Here is a 16992-nt window from a genome sequence, read left to right as displayed (position 1 = left end):
GCCAACTCTAATCTGATACCCCTGATGTATCCAAGTTAATTGTCTATTTCTCCAAAGTGGGTGTTTGTTATAGTGGGACAAGTTCCTTTTCACCTCTGTGCTTTTACTCTGCCATGCCACCGTCCTCCCTCTTCCAATTTATCAGTTTTGCTCCTGCGTCTCCCACAGAGGACTTCTGGAAGTCCCCTTGAATGAACAAGAGACTCTTATTTCTGATATTCAATAGCAAATAAAACATTTGCTCTGCTTCCAATAGATCTGACTCTCTGATGAATGTGAAAAAAAAAAAAGATAACTTACATTATGGGGCTTTTTTTTAGCAACCATTCTTATGTCTTTCCTGCCAGTGTGAGTATCTCTTGGGCTTCCCTCCCCACCCTTTTTTTAAGTTTTGCAGTTTGTGAAATTCGAAGATGAAAAGGGCTTACTTGAAACCGCTTAGCTTTCTGGGGATTTGTATATCCTTACATCGTCCTAGTTTGTTTTTGAAAGAGAGCAGGTCCATCTGGATATTGGCCTTTGGGGGGACTTTATGCAGGTGGCAGGCCACTTCACATAGTGGAGATTTCCTTTTAATTATGTTCATGTTGAATGCCTCCCACAAAGTAGGTAATCTGGACTGATTTCTTTTTGTCATTCGAAATGAGTGTTCATGTTAACATTTTATTCTTTCTTTTGAAGACTGTTTATTAGAAAAACAGTTATGATTTTTAAGAATCCAATCCATTTGATCTTAATGTATTTTCTTGCCCCACAGAGCAGAGATATTTCAAATGTTTTACTTTAATGGCCTTCTATCTCGACTAATCCCTTATAAAAGTGCAAAGTGTCTGCATGCTAAAACAAATGTGCATTTGAATGCACAATTAATTAACCAATTTTTAAATAATTAACTTTTTAGATTTTGCATGTGCTTTTGTTGCTCATTTGACCATATAATAATTAATTAGCCTTAATTATAATGGATTGCACCTTCAAATCCTGCATGCATATTCCAATAGAATGACAGTGTTTTATTTCACTTTTTATATTCTAGTCAAACAGACAAGCACTCACAAGCAAAGGAAGAGAATTTTAAAGGTGGGGGACATTTCATATCTGCAGAAGTTGACATTTTGATTAATGAAGTGTTACAGTTGTTTTTAATGTATTTATTTGGTGGTGCATTCAGCAAAATTAATCCTGATAGATGAAATGTGTTTAAAGCACTGCTTACAAAATGAATGGTGTCTCTAAGCTAATAGAGTTATAAATGAACAGGAAAAAAAATGAAGAAGACTTTAAAAATGAGTCAAGTGAAAATAAATGCCAGATTAAAAAACAATTTACTCTGTGTATCTAGGGAGCCAAAGGGAACTCAAGTGCAAAGAATTTGACTTATGGACTAAGTGAGCAACTGAAATATTTAAGTATCAGCCTAATGCTATTCAGCCGCTATGGTGGGAAGGCTGTGTAGAGCTGGGCTTCCTACCTTCGCTTGTGGTACGTGGAGCTGAAAGGCAAAAATCAAAATTATGTCAGGAGGGGTATTTTAGGAGTCAGCCAGAGACGTACAAATGTGTCACTCATCAGTGATTATAAGGGGTCATGGTGTTGCTTGAGAATCAGGGAAAACAAAAGCCAGAAATAATGAGTTAGCTCAGGTATCTAAAAAGCAATGGGATGGGAGATTGGGATTGCCATATATACATTACTAATAAGAAAAAAATATCAAATTGTACACTTTAAATATATGCAGTTTATTGTATGTCAATTATATCTCAATAAAAGTCCTTAAAAAAAGATATTTAAAAAGTAAATAAATAATTAAATTAAAAAATAAAACTAAAAAGCAATGGGGATAAGTACTGCAAACCAAGGCCAGCTCCTTCACAGAAACTTGTGTCCATCTCACTCTTTGGTTTTGAAAGCAGAGTAGGTTTATTTAAAGCGATATTCATAGAACAGACACTTATCTATAAAACTCTTCATAAAAGAGAGTTTCTATTTTATGAATAATACCTTGAGTCTATATAGACAATTCTTCCAAGATTTTCACAATATATAAATAACGAAGTTTTCACTCCTTGGAAAGGTCAAATAAGTACAAATATTCTTTCTACAGAATAGTATAGGGCTTCAGAGAGAACTACATGAGTGCAAACTCTGGCTTTATCACTCATTAAATACTTGACGCCGGGTGAGTTTAAAGATCTCTATCTTGGTTTTATCATCTGTAAACGAAGATAGATAATATTTATTGTTTATCTTTAATCTCACTGATGTAATCCATGTGCTTAAAAAGTATTATGCACTTAGTAGGTGCTCAATAAATATTTGTTTAATAAATGAATGGATATATAAAGCATTTTTTATACTTCCTGGCACTTGTTTTCAATAAATAACTGAAAAACAAAATATAATTTGGTGTCACCTCTTATAAGAGTGAGCCTCTCAGATCTCCCCCATTTAGTCTCTCCACTGAAATGCATTTAACTCATTACATTAGGACAATACTGCTAAAAAAAAAAGTTCTCTGATAAAAGAATTTAAGGAAACACAACATGTTCTTTCCCCTTCTTGAGATTCATAATACAATCAGTTTATTAAAACACCTAATGAGCCCTGCTGAAGATAAACCTGTTTATCTTTGTTTATCCAGCATTTTCAAAATGTCCACAGAAGTCTCTTTTCACATCATGACACTCCATCATTTATTCAAATATTTATAGAGTATCTAGTATACACTAAACATAATTTTCATGTCTAAAAAATCGTAAACAAGCCCCCATCCTCTAGGAGTTTATACTATTAGCGATGGAAGCAGATTGTAATAACTAAAATAATATGTGATTTCAGGTAGTAATAAGCACCAAGAAGAAAAATTAAGCAGGGTTTGGAGATAAAGAATGACAGCTAAGCTTGGAGTATAGGTGGTACAGAAATCCACAGAATATAATTTGGGAAATTCCGCCGTAGATTTATACCCATGTGCTAACCGAGGTCAAAAAGACCTACAAAAGGACAAGGCTTGAGAAAAGTCTTTAACACTCTCTCTTGACTCCAAAGGATGCATGCTCTGTGAAGATCGTGTTCCTTGACTTTGAAGACCAACCCTATCGATGGGGATTACTGACCAGGTATAAAAGAAAGTCAGTATCATGGGAGACATCCAAGAGATTCTAATTTAGAGCCCTCACATTGCACTTTGTAGGTGATACTTAGTATACTCCTAAGGCAATTTTCCCTTCTTATAAACTTGGAAAAATGTAATGTTTACACATTTTGTTAAAAATCTCAGCTGTTCAATTTGCCCTCTCATACATGATAATTGGCATAATTCTTCCTTCCTACAGACATAGAAATTGAATTTCCATGTTCCATGTTGTTTCTCATACCATTAAGCAGGCCAACCCATGCCTTCTTTTATTCACTGATTTGCAACACCCATTAGGTATCTACTGTACGTGCAACTCCATTTTAGGGGCTGGGTATGCAAAAATGGATTTGACCCAAGGAAGCTTACTACCACATTGTAGGCAGGTGGTTAGGTACTTTCCCTTGTGTTTTCCAGCCTCTATCTTAAGAAATCAGTAAAAGCTTCACAAAGAAGAGATGTAACTCATTGGTTCTCACTTTCTAAAGCCACAGAGAATGCAGTAAATAGGAGTTGATGCCCAAGATATACTTTAAGTCTTCACTCATGAAGCCTTTGCCTTGCTTTTAAATATTTAGGTTAATAATTAATATAACAATCTTTTGCTAATCAATAGAAAGAAAACACCACAAAAGCAGAACGTCTCCCCTTCTTCTCACTGGGAAGGGTCTGCTTAGCAGCATAACTTCTAGACACTCATCAGACCACCTTAAAGCAGATACTTGGAACTGGTTAGAGCAGAGAAAGCAGTGATTCTAATCCACCACCTGAAGTCATATGACTCATCTGAAGCAGAAGTGGTAAGAAACATTTAGGCCAGGAATCTGAAATTATGAGCAGCAAAGAAAGTCATAATGATTGTACTGATGAGTCATCTGCCATCTGCGTCTCATTCAGAAAAGATAAGTCAAGATACAAATAACCAGGAGTAAAGCAATACCAAGAAAATGCAAAACGAACTGTTTTTCTAGATGACAGAAGGAAAGATGAGGTGTATGAGAAGCTATCACAAGGAGACTGATTTATTCAGAACCTCATAAAGCAGGCTGGACAGATATAGATATGACGAGATCTAAAACCTGCAGTAACTGACACGGAAAAGGGAAGGCGGCCTGTACTCTAACCAGAGAGCTGCAAGCCAAAGGACTCAATAGGTGAGTTTCAGTTCCCCAATTCATTCTTCCAGCTCTACTTGCTGGCTCCATTTGCAATACCAGAGGCAAGAAAAGGTCCTAAAGGAAGACTCCATTCCAATGAGAGGAGAGAAAACTGATAGGACACATAAGGTCTCTTCTTGGTGCCTCGATACCCTTCAGCCCTCGCCCCTTTGGCTACCTCACTAGGATAGAGAACTATTCAGTGGAATTATGCTGTGTTCAATGACACTTCTCATTTCATTGCCCTTGGCTTATATTGCTATTTTAGTACCAACCACACTGTATTAAGAGGCACTGTTTGTACATCTGTCTCTCTAATAGATGGTAAACTCTTTGAGAGCAGAAGCAATAGTTTATTCACCTCTGTCTCTCTAGTACCGAGCAAAATTCTTGGATCAGAATAGGCATTTTAAAAATCTTAATATTATAACAAGGTCCTACTGCATAGCACAGGGAACTATATTCAATATCCTGTGATAAACCATAATGGAAAAGAATGTAAAAAAGAATGTATGTATATGTATAACTGAATCACTTTGCTGTACAGTAGAAATGAATACAACATTGTAAATCAACTATACTTCAATTTTTTAAAATCTTAATGTATTGAATTTAACTGAAGTTGATATTTCATTTGTGGCCTGCCATCCTGTCAGCGTACAGAATAGGACTTTGGTTATAATTCTTCTCCAGAACCCTATGAAATTCCACCAAGATTCTAGCTGCCCTACTCAAAAACTTAGCTAAAAGAAGGGCGACAGGCTGATGTTCACTCATTCATCCACTTGACAGATCTTTATTGAGCATCTGCTGTGTGCTACACACAGTTCTTGGGGCTTGGGATACACTAGTAAACAAGCTGATCCCCATCCTTGTGGAGCTTATATTCAAGTGGGAAGCAGGAACAGAAAATAAATATAATAAGTATACACCCTAATATAGAAAATGATAAATGCCATAAAAAAGAGAAAATGTAGAGTAGGAAAGACAGGGGGTGCCAGGATCACAGTTGGAGGATGAACCATTTGCAGCACTAAAGGGAAGGGTCAGAGTGTGTCTCATTGAGAAAGTGAGGTTTGACCAGACTTGAAGGAGGTGATAGGGTCAGCCAAGTGGATATTTGAGAAAAAAACGTATCACATTTTCGTCTTCCAACTCCATAAAGAACTTTCAGCAGGTGCTGCCTTTGAGACTCAGAAGACATGATTAGTTTGCTGAGCTGCCGGAGCACTTGCTTTTGGCTCACACAGTAGATTCAGTGAATAAGGTTTTAGTCACTGTGTTACTGTCATGTGATGTGTGAGACTGAGGACAGGAACAGAGAAAGGAGAAGAAGCACAAGACTCAAGAATGGGATGAGGAGGAGATCTGATCTCAGATCTCCATGCTGATCTGAGATCAAGGAAGGTTCTGGAAATCTTGTGGGTGGCATGAAGTCAAAACCTTTCCTATTTCCTAAATGTTCTTCCCTATAGTAAATTTAAATGATCTAAATTTAACATTAAAAACTCACCGGATCTTTCTGCTGCTGCTAAAGACTCCTTTAACTGGCTTTTTTCCTTCTTTCTGTATTTCTGTGGTAACCAAAGGAGAGAAATCAAAACTATAATTTCTGGCCCAGGAGAGGGAATTCCAGTTTTATGGTTTTAATCATTGCTCTGTAACAATCTTATCACATTATACCTCTCTGTTCCTTGGGGCTTTTTCAAACTAATCAAAACATGGTTGAAAATTTATTCATTCAACTAAATATGTTTATAAATGATTGACAGGTCCTGACTATATTCCAAGGACTCAAAGATGAGGAACATGTGATGCTATCAGTAGTGAGAAGCCATCCTTAATAACCTGTTGGGGTGTTACTACATCACAGGCTAAAACATAATGACCATAAGTCATAAGAAAACAATAAAATATATTTGTCATACTTTAAAAATAATTCAGTCGAAAATAATAAACATTTTTCCCAATGGCATCTAAAGAGCTGAAACTTAAGACAACTGATGTTCTTACCAGTGATTATTTTGCTACTGCCATTGTCTTTCCCATAAAAGTCTGAAACCCCAACAACATTTAGCCACTCCTCCTGGTTCCTGTTAGTAAGTCTGTGTTTCACCAAAAGCCCTGCATCGCCCACATTTACCATTTTATCACTACACCACAAGAAAGGAAGAGAATGGAAGGTTCACGAAAGTCACTATAGAAGAACTGGAAACCGTGAAGTTAAGTGAAGCTTTAAGACAGGGATTATGGACAACCTGTGAGCACAGAGGATGATGGTGGTCAGGTGGTCAGAGACCACGACTCCACACTGGGTGGTGGTGGTATGATTTACATAACACGGTGCACAGTTGTCTGAGAAATAAAGTTTTCTTTAAGCTTACAGGTCTTAAGAATTCCCCACCAAATTCAAATAACAAAACACATAAACCACATATACGTGGTGTTTGGCGTCATATCACAGAAATGTCCTTGCATCGATGAGCAGGTAGTTGCTGACTTGAAATGGGATTTCTCTTCTGCAGGGGGAATTGCAGACATGAGGATGGGAGGAGAAAATAAGCATAGCCCTCACAGGTGCTTTCTTTGTTTCATTCGTTCCGGAGTCTCACCATTCTAGGGAGGATTTTGCACTGCTTCTGTTGTGTTGCTGGGTCTATCCTGTTTCCATACCCAAATGAAGTATTCCTGGAATCTAAGGTGTCATTTTACCAGCCTAACCACAAGTTCTGCATTCTTTCCTCTGTTCTGCTCTCACCCTTGAATACTACCTCTCCCTCAGTGCTAAATTCAGTGCCTCTGTCTAGGACCCAGGGAAGAAGACTCAGTCCTTTGCCCTGCATATCTTCCCAAACGGTAAGACAGACCAGCAGAGCAGTAAAATGACAGGCCCACTTTTTGAGCCCAATGCCGGGACTTCCCCTTTTGTATAAGCTGAGTCACATTTTTCCTGTTGTCAACTTGAAGCCTGTCCGTTGATGTACGATAGGGCTATCTTGCTGATGTATAAAGCCAGGCAGACAGGTTTCCCTGCATTTGTTTGCCTTACCTTGGACCCTTACCAATTAGAAGCTGTCCACTGGCCAAAGGAGATAAGACGTGGTTTATTGAAGCCCAGATACTAGACTGAATGAACTAATTTCTGGCAATTTTCTTCTGTTAACACGCTATTCGAGGTTCCTGCCTTGTGCAATCTTACTGATTTTGACACAAGTCTTTTGGGATGTATATGTGCATTTTATTGTTGATATCTGTTCAGTTGACACAAGCTTTCAAACCACACACGTCTTCGATTCGTTGGCAAATTGTGAAAACAGGAAGTCAAAGGATGGAATCAACTGTGAAACAACCATAACAAGTGAAGCTTCTCTGCTTAAGTGCCAAGATGGGAATGCTATTACGAGGAACAAACAAAAAATGAAATGATAATATCGATATAATTCCAACAGGGAGAGTGAGCATCCAAAATGCTCTAATTGTCATATTTTCAGGGACTTGTAACCAACAAAACGGTTGCAGATCTTAATCCACAATATTGTTGCTACACGTGATAAAAATCTCCAAAATTAGGCAAGGGGTGTGATAACATTTGCTGGCTAGGAAATAGTTGAGATAATATTTTCTGTCTGACAATCACTTTCTGCACTGAACTAAATAAAATTAAAAAATTAAAAAAATAACAACCTTGCTGTTCTAATTTAATCCCTCCATTTATTCAGCAAATGTCCATTGAGTTCTTACTCTAGGACAGGACTGTGGAGGTCTTAGCATATTCCCTTCTTGCTTATAAGCTTTTGCACCAAGACTTTTCTTGTAATTCTTCAAAGTTGCCAAATTATTATGGATCCTCCTGTGATATTATTCTTCTATAGTGAATTCTCAAAATGAAGGATTTTTATTAACAGTGTAAAGAATAAAAGATATCCTCAAATCAGTGGTTATGCTGAACACAGGCAAATATTAGAATGAAGTGAATGAGGTAATCTTTAGACAAATAACAGAATTACTATTTCACTAGGTATGTTTTGAGTTTATAAAATGTAATACTTTATAACTTTCAAAAATACAAATGGACTTTAAAAGTATGTGGATAAATTTTCAGGCAGGACCATTGCTGGCAGAAGAATAGGGGAAGGACAGAGAATGGACCACTTATATGGTAAATCTTGTTCATCCATTTTCTGAGACTTTCTATATAAAATCTGCTATATAAATGATGTCACGTGCCATCTATTCAGATAACTGACTTTTTTTTTTTTAAAGTATGATCAATATCTCTCAAGGTCTACCTCTGCCTGAAAAGAATTTAAAAGATTACAGTGGGACACTTTCATGTCATCTTGTTGCAGGGAGAATAAAGAATTAATAATGAGGACTTAGCACAAAAGTGCTTGTGAGTTAGAAGATTAAATCACGATGCATATATTAATCCATTTAACCTTCAAACACCATTTCAAGAGACTGTTTTAGGAGGCAGTACTTTGGGGGCAGTTGGATATTCATTTCAGTCAGCCTTAATTGTATTCAAAAATCTGGTTTCTAGAAATTTCAGAATCAAAACTGGAAGAAAATAAATCTAAAGGGGAAACATCGAGGGGAGCGATACATTGGGAGCTTGGGATTGACATATACACACTATTACATATAAAATAGATAACCAACAAGCACCTACTGTAGAGCACAGGGAACTCTGCTCAATATTCTGTACTAACCTATACGGGAAAAGAATCTGAAAAAAAATGAATATATGTATATGTATAACTGAATCACTATGCTGTACACAATACAACATTGTAAATCAACTATACTTCAATAAAATTTTTTAAAAGGGAAACTGAGACGAAGCGAGAGAGTAACACAGACATATATATACTACCAACTGTAAAATAGTCAGTGGGAAGTTGTTGTATAACAAAGGGAGTCCAACTCGAGGATGGAAGATGCCTTTGAGGACTGGGGCGGGGAGGGTGGGGGGGGCTTGGGGGGGGGCGTCAAGGAAGGGAGGGAAGATGGGGATATGTGTATAAAAACGGATGATTGAACCTGGTGTACCCCCCAAAAAAATAAATTAATTAATTAATTAATTAATTAAAAAAAAAGGGGTTAAAAAAAATTACTCTCACCCTCTTATCTGACAGATAAGGAAACTGAGGCACAAACAAATTAAGTGACTTCCAGAGGTCACAGCATTGATGCAGGAAACAAGCCAAGGTCAACCCAAGTCACCTAGATACTAGAGCTTGTTTCATGTCTCTGTGCAGACAGGAAGAGGAAATAAAACTGCATCCTAGAATTATCCAGTTATCCTCTATCCCACATTGTGAAGTGATTCTATTTGGGGGATGGAATCAGTCCTAATTGGGAAGGCCCTGCATTGACTTTAAACTCATGAATCTGCATTCAGAGGTGATACACGTGTCATAGTTCTAGCCTCTCCACAATGCATTCCAGAGCTGCTCACCAACCCTGGATGAACGAAACAGTCCTTTTTATTGTTTAATAGAAAGATGAAACATGAAGTAAATTTCTAAGTAAAAAAGCACTCCCGAAGAAAAATCCATAGAAAATAGCAATAATAATGCAAAATATTCAACTGTATAATTTCCGAGACTTTCATTTAACTGTATAGTCAAATAATGCTATTATTCATTTCACAGCTATAGATCAATTTGCACGTGTGAAACCTATGAAATAACAACAATTTTCTCTTCAGATGAATGATCCTGGTCTGAGTTACCCATAAATTTGATGAAAATACCTTATCCCAGATGGACTCCAGTTGCTGGGCAGATGGAAATACGTAAGTAAAAGACTAAAAACTTTATGACCGTAAATTAAATGGTCAGAGGGAGAAAGTATGAGAACATACCTGTATCCCAAATAACTTGTAGGTTTTCTGAGTTTTTAAAAATCCTCTCAGGAGAAAAGTCTTCCAAAGAGAAAAAAAATGTATATATTTATGTTTTGACAAATATTTAAGTTTAAAAAAGTATCTACTTTTACAGTCAAATTTTTATCCATAAGTTGTAGCCGTACCGAATATACTTATAATACAGTCACTTTCCATTTTCACATACTGAGCCAATTTGGCTATAAACCAAGCACAGGTGTTTCCCCTCTCCTTTAGTGGAATGTACAGTTTTCCCATCCCCCTATGGGCATAGGTGCAAAGTGAGGGAATATCACAGGTTTGACTGTGGTGAGTGACATGCGGGTCTGGGCCACCTGCCCACGTAGCTTACTTGTGTTCTCTGTCATTGTCTGTGACATTTCTGGATACAGCTTTCTATCTAATAAACTGCCTCTGGGCACACCCACCTTCATGACTTGGCCGGTCTAACAGAAATTAGCTCATAATAGGTGTCCTAAGGGCAAGAGTTTCATCCTTACCAGGATCCAATACCACTCCAGGAGCTGTTTTTCAAAAAGCATAAAATTCTCCACTGCACATGGCATGGCCTTGCACCAAATCCCCAAAGGCCTGCCTTGAGTGTCTGCCCCCAGAGGTTGCCATAAGCCCCAAACAGTATCTTTTCCCACCACTGACAACTCCAGCTCTGTAGGGTCTGATGGATCACATAGCCCAAGAACCTAGACCACACCGCGGGTTAGCCCTGATGTTGAGCCCTTTCCAGCTCTGGTGTCCCCTCAAATCTGACAACCTTCTGTGTAACCAAGTGGCTGGAGCAGCATTTCCAGTTGTAGAAAGCATTGTCTCTAGAACTGAGAAGAACCTACTGGGAGCAGTGTTTCCCTGCTTGTGATAGGGATGCAAAATGCAGCAACTTGACTTTTACATAGGAGAGCGTCTTCCACTATGTCTCTGATCACTGGTTATCTATAAACTTCACTGAAGTGGCAGGTCCCTGAAACTTCATCACCCACACTCAGGGAATGTCAATTTTTATCGTAGAGGAGTAGACTATCTCTGTAAACCTTGAACATTCAGGGAGGTCTGCGGAACCAAAATTCTCTGGAGGCATCTGTCCAGATGTCTCCATCTCATGTTTCAAGATCTCAGGTTTTCCCAATCAGGGCCCATAAGAGACCTGCCTTGGCTGAGCATTAAAATATCTCTGCAGCTTTTAGACTCCATCAGGTTCTAAGCCTGCTCTTCAGCTGTTCACTGTTCCACTGCAGGAGATAAGAGTCTCTTCATAAGGTACCAGTGGGGCTCTCTGACTCTCTTAGTATTTGTTTGTTCTTTAATGGCCCTCAGTTTCTCATTAACCCACTGCAGAGAGTCAGTATAGGTTAGTAATAACCAGCCAACTCTCCTATCCTTGCACGCCCCATCTCCACATCCTTTTCAAATCCCTGTTTCATCACACCTGCAAGGGTGTCTCCATTGTGATGTTTCTGCACGTCCCCACTGGTGAAATGTTCAGCTGTGGAACTGCCATCTTGTGCCAAGGACTGTCTGTGCCCTATGTTCCTCTCAGGATGGGGTCCTCCTTGCTTGCTTGGCAGTGAGTGAACCAAGCCCTAAACCCATCTTACCACCTGATTTATGAGAACATTTTTAGTACCAATTGTATCAATGCAGGTCACCCCAGAAGCAGACATCAAGATAGGATTGCACATTAAGATATTTATTAGGACAAACTCCTGTGAATGATAAAGGGGGAGGGGACAGGAGTGGGGAAAGCCTTCAGAGCACCATGAAGTTTTTTTTTTTTTTATTGATTGATTGATTGATTTTATTGGCTGTGTTGGGTCTTTTTTGCTGTGCGTGGGCTTTCTTTAGTTGGCCGTGAGTGGGGGCTACTCTTCGTTGTGGTGCACAGGCTCCTCATTGCTGTGGCTTCTTGTTGCAGAGCACGGGCTCTAGGCGCGTGGGCTTCAGTAGTTGCAGCACATGGGCTCAATAGTTATGGCTCATGGGCTCTAAAGCGCAGGCTCAGTAGTTGTGGCACACAGGCTTAGTTGCTCCGCGGCATGTGGGATCTTCCTGGAGCAGGGATCGAACCCATGTCTCCTGCATTGGCAGGCGGATTCTCAACCACTGCGCCACCTAGGAAGCCCCACCATGAAGTTTTTTTCGATAAAAAGAGAGAATGAAAGTTTGTCATCCTGGATCAGATGATTAACTATGTAACTCTCCCATTTCTGCATCTTCTGCTCACAAAGTTCTTAGAAGAACTGAAGGTAGGTATACCTGGAATATACCTAGCTCAGAATCCATACAGAGAGGGTCCTTAGCAGCTGTAGAGTTACATGTTCATTGCAAAAAAAACCCAGGGGAATAATAGGCAGAACCCCTGAGTATCCTTCAAAGAAATACAGTGCCCTTAATTCCATGTGTAAACAGGTAGCCACGGAGGCCGCCTGTCTCTGCATTTACAACAACGCCTATTTCTCACCAAAGTCAATGTTAAGCACTTTATATTTAGCACAAGGAAGAAAACAGGATGCACTTATCTCTTATAGACATGACCTCAAAATGTATTCTGTTTTACAACCATTAATACTAACTAAAATGCATCTCTCCTATTGTTTAAACAGAAAGAGGAAAAACAAGGTTTGTGACAGGAGGTAGGACAAGGTAAACAAATATTGAGTGCTGGTTTATGCCAAACACTACTATAGGCCCTTTGTAAATGTCTTCTGACTTCATCTTTACAGCAGCACTCTGGAGTAGAAATTATTATCCACATCTCAAATAATGATTGAGGTTTATAGAGGTCAAGTCACTGGTCCATAGTTAATTGTCAGAAGTGACCAGTCATTGACTCCAGAACCTTGTATATTTCATCTTCTAAAAACTTTATCTGTAAAGTGGACCTTATGCAAGAATTATAAAAAATTTTTAGTTTAAATAATTTTTTCCAATATAAAAAAGAATTTTCCCTGTATTTTAAAATCTATACTTTGTGATGACTTAGAGGGGTGGGATAGGGAGGGTGGGAGGGAGACTTAAGAGGGAGGGGATATGGGGTTATACGTATACATGTAGCTGATTACTAACACCACATTGTAAAGCAGTTATACTCCAATAAAGATGTATTAAAAAAAAAGAATTAAAAAAAATCTGTATAAAATCGCTTCTCGGCCTTTTGGCTAAGATCAAGTGTAAAAAAAAATCTGATTTTTGTCCCTACCCCAGTTATGACCACACTATTTTAAGTAGTTAGTTGTTCATGTCTCTCACTTCAATTTAACTTCCTTGCGGGCAGTTATCATGTTTAATTCATCTCCTACCTGCCAAATAGAATAAGGCCTAGATATTGTCCATACTTTATTTGCATATGCTGAGCCATGTAGGAAATCTCAAACAATGCAGTTAGTTTTTCTGCTAATTCTCCAGTTACTTTGATATAACAAATTAGAGTATTAGAGAGGAAAACACGTTCTTCTCTTTATTCTATGAGACCCACATCAACATGGAAGGACCCTCTCTAAAGCCTTAAAACTCTTCTATTTGTTGAGAACCCAAAGTTGTTTAACTCAGTTTTTTTCTTGGCTAAAAGATAGATGTGGGTTATGGGAATCAACAGGGAATCTTCATCCTATAAACTCACTCCCTGAATTTCCCCACTGTGGAGAGATGACCAATGGGAAGCATGAAAGTAAAGAGTACATGGGATTTGGGGAACAGATCGTGAAAGGGGACTTTAGAAAACAGGCCTTGGCAGTGGCTTTCTAAGTTCACATCATGGTGAAGGGCACAGGCTTTAGAGACAGACCAGCCTTAGTCTGAATCCTGTGTGTGGCACCAAGCTGTGTGAGCTTGGACCAGTTGCTGAACCTCTCTAACCACAATTTCCTTGTGCGTAAAACAGAGATGCTCACAGTGTTCCTGTGAGAATGAAAAGTAAGAGCAGATATAAAGCATTTAGCACATGGCCAGCACGTGAGAAATACTCGTTAAAAAATCATTGCTACCCATTCTTCTTTTTTAATTGCAGCAGAGTTGATTTACAATATTGGGTTAATGACGGCTGTATAGCAAAGTGATGCAGTTATACATACACATATTGTTTTCTATATTCTTTTCCAGCATGGTTTATCATAGGATATTGAATATAGTTCTCTCTGCTATACAGGAGGACCTTGCATTTTTTTATCCATCCTATTTTTCCCATGCATGCAACTAGCTGCTCGCCTGTCTGAGCCAAATGATAACACTATCTGGAATTCACAGTTTTAGTAGGTCTTTGCATTTCCACCGTATCTTTCATCTCAGAGAACCAAAGCCCTGGAAAATATTTCTTCTTCTCTACTTTATTTACATTAGAAAAGGCAGGAGCACATCCAATGGCCTAATAATTCCGAAGAACTGTAGTACAGAGAACTACCTCCACACGCACAAAGGAAAACCAAGGAAGCCCTTCACAGAATCTAGGTCTCTCATCTTCCAGGCTTCCCCTTTCATTGGCTCAGACTATCTGTTTCCAGTGGCTAAATATTATTTGTTGGCAGTGTAAGTCAATGCTGCTGATATATTACTCTTTCGGGGAGTGTTTGTTTTTGGAAAACTGCTCTCAAATTTTCTAAATGTGAATTTAAAAGTCTGTCAGTCTATGTGCCGATAACACAAAACAGATTGTAAATGTAACGGGATGCAATCAAGTCAAACAAATCCAGTGAGAGCGCCAGAAGGCTTAATATTAGGACTGCTCCTGTTCACAGGCTTTTGCTAATGACGGAACAATTGTTTGCGCTGATTTGTAGCTGGCATTGATATGCAGACAGCGACACTTTCATCTAAAATCCAGCTCCAAATTTTTTTTCATCCTGCCAATGAATTTGCTGTGTCTGCAAAGAGCAACTCCAAAGAACCTTTCTCAATAGTAAGAAATGGGAACATGCAAGCAGAGTCTTTAATTCTAAATCCAGGGCGTTCGTTGAAACATACAATGATTTTTCTCTTTGTCACTGTTTTGTCATCTACTGGGATGCCTGCCTCTGAACTACTTTTGTGAATTTACAACTAACACAGCTTTAAAACACTGAAATTGGTCAATGACGGAGGGAGGTGGGTGTTAAACTACAGAAGGATATTGCCAGATTCCAAACTCATCTAACATTTCCTTCAGAAAATAAGAAAATGTAAATGTGCTCTGACTGCTGTTCACATTGACTGTGGGGACCCGTTTTTTATCAAACAGCACCTGCCTCTCTATTCAGAGATGTCTGCGTGTGAGGATAAAGTGCGAACAACAAAGGCTCTGACTGTGGCAGCGGCTGCATCATGTGCTGGGAACTTGCCATTATGTTTCAGGTCAGAGACTGAGGTTTGGTGCAGGGGATGGAGCTTTTACTATCAGGTGAATGGATTTTTATAAGAGGTTGGGAATCTTTGGGTCTTCGAGAGAAAAGAGCACTTTAAAAATAGTCACATTTCTTTTGTACTGCAATTACCAGTGCATGACGAATCATTTTTTATTCTCTTCCATGTGGGCGAAAGGAAATATCCCCTACCCATCTCTGTGGGCTGGACATTTTAAGAAGTCAAAATGTTCCCACATTCAATCAGTTTCTTGAGAATATGCAATTTACCTAAAAGATTGATCCTGAAACATCACTTTTAAAGGAAGATGAACAAATAGCACAAATTCATCAATTTGTCCAGGAAGTCATTGTCACATGTTCACTGTTTAAACAGATAATATTGAGTAAATTGGTGGCATTTCCATAATTCCTACTGGAAAGAAGTTTACATTATGTAAGTGACCAAACATCAGAAATAGGAATAATCAGCCTTATTAAAAATTGAAAAAAATGATGAAAATATAAAGGAATAGAACAATACCTTGAGTTGAGCCCAGCTCTGACATTGATGGTGAGACCCAGGAAGATCTCTTAATGCCTCTGAGCTTCCATTTCCTCATCTATAAAGTGGTCAAACCTTCTTCTAAATGTGAGCAGGAAATGGGAAAATGTTTGTGAAGAGTTTTGCAAATGATAAAACACTTAAGAGCATCAGGAAGAAAGGGAGCTAGTGGAATGATAATCAATTGTGACAATAATAACAATTATAAAAACAGTTGTAATATTATTAAGCATTATAATAACTGTTATTATAATTATTATTAAAAATAGTAAATCTTGCCCAAAAGTGCTGAAATTGGTAGATGGTACAGCTCAGACTACGTTGTTCTTATGTTCTGGACTGGAAGAAAATGAGACACACAAGCCTCATAATCCCATATAAAAAAATGAGTGTTGTGACTGAAGTGGACTCCAGACACATTCACACGTATTCTTTGAAAGAAACTCTGCAGACCTTGAATTAACGTCACATCGTTCTGAGAGCTTTTCTCAAAAGCAAAGGGTGGGCTTGTTGAGGATCCTATGCTTCAGAGAACTTGCAGGGTTTCAAACGACCTTGGCCCACTGAACAGGGAGGGGGGAGGGGGGGTCACATTAACTGGTCAAGGTCATGTTTTCTCTCAATGAATCAGTTGCCCCCATGTTTATGTGCAGCCTTACGTGAAGGTGACAGTCAATGGTGAGCATTCATTACCATATCTCTGCTCCAAAATGCACAGCTTTCCATTGCTACAGGAACTAAAGATTTTTAAACAGCATCCTAAAAAAGTGGCAGGAACTATAGATCGAAAACTACTGTGTATTTTTGCTTCTGAAACCAACACCCCAGGAAAGTAAATACATATTTAACACTAGATGCACTCTGAGTACAACTTCCCACAACTCACTCTCAAGGTGATACATTTTGTGGTGAGAAGGTAGGGC

The sequence above is a fragment of the Hippopotamus amphibius genome, chromosome 13 (assembly GCF_030028045.1).
Source record: "Hippopotamus amphibius kiboko isolate mHipAmp2 chromosome 13, mHipAmp2.hap2, whole genome shotgun sequence".
Classification (NCBI taxonomy): Eukaryota; Metazoa; Chordata; class Mammalia; order Artiodactyla; family Hippopotamidae; genus Hippopotamus; species Hippopotamus amphibius.
Note: the sequence above shows the minus strand (reverse complement) of the source record.